Below are 1,008 nucleotides of genomic sequence, written 5' to 3'. Positions count from 1 at the left end.
CTGTTTAGTGCATTCTTCTTGCCAGAAGCCCTATTACAAAGAGGGGTTTTATGACCTTAGTATTTCGAGCAGTTAAGTGTTTGTTTTGTGTTGCTGTTTTTTTTTACTTTAGCCGATGGCTTTTGACTGACATTTTTATTGCTATTCGTTCGTCATCGTGTTCGACTCGAGTTGTTGGGTTCAGACCACAGCAGACGATGTAATGAGCAATCACGTGAATTTTTCAAGGGGGACAACTCCAATGTGGCCCCTTAGGAAAAGGCGAAATAAGAATACGGATTATATGTTGCAGGCGACAGTATTTTTGTTTCCCAGTTTTAAGCAAGTGAGCTATCAAGATTAAAACTTCCTCGTCAGTGCATACATTCTTTAACTAGGTTATAGGATGCATCAGACTTTATCGACGAAAACAAACACACACTGGCTGTTTTGAACTATTTGGAGATCGATCTCTTTAAGGAAATGTGGGAAAGAAGGGCATCAAGGAAACGATCATAATCATCCTCCCACGTTCGACCTCAGATCTTTTCACCCAAATATCGCTGCATAGATCGGTGAACCGGTTACAGTTTATGAACGCTTGTGTACCTCTGCCTCGGAATCGGGAGCGCACTTGGTCAGATGACGCTTGTTCAGTGGGAGTGACCGTCAACACAGGTTGAGGTTTGTAACCTTTTTCTTCACAACAGTTGTTCAAACTCTTAACGATTTGGATTAAATACTACTTACAGCGGCTACCACACTCTTTGAAACTACTCAGGCTGCAAGTGATAGTACTGGCACACACGGTAAAGGGAATAAGAAGGGGGGGGAGGTAGGTTTTCGGATGAAATATGTTTTTGGTTTTCTTCTCGTCGATCATTATCTGATTGGTTAATACCAGACACAGGAGATGACAAATTAGATCGTGTTTTATTGGAATCGATACATATATATGTGTGTGTGTATCAGTTAGTTACTGTGTGTTCAGTGACAGATAATGGCCTCATAGTCAGTCACCAAGTGGGA

At 41.5% G+C, this 1,008-nt stretch overlaps 1 protein-coding gene across 1 annotated transcript in view; it reads left to right on the top strand.

The window, feature by feature from the left end:
• Window positions 1-413: 413 nt before the first annotated feature.
• Window positions 414-1,008, top strand: part of LOC143283376 (guanine nucleotide exchange protein SMCR8-like) — a 60,428-nt gene continuing 59,833 nt past the window's right edge. Inside the window, exon 1 of the mRNA XM_076589582.1 lies at window positions 414-663. The gene's annotated coding sequence lies outside the window, so the exon portion shown is untranslated. The remainder of the gene's footprint in view (window positions 664-1,008) is intronic.

This window comes from Babylonia areolata, chromosome 6 (assembly GCF_041734735.1).
Source record: "Babylonia areolata isolate BAREFJ2019XMU chromosome 6, ASM4173473v1, whole genome shotgun sequence".
NCBI classification, from domain to species: Eukaryota; Metazoa; Mollusca; class Gastropoda; order Neogastropoda; family Buccinidae; genus Babylonia; species Babylonia areolata.
Note: the sequence above shows the minus strand (reverse complement) of the source record. Positions and strands in the feature narration are given on the sequence as shown.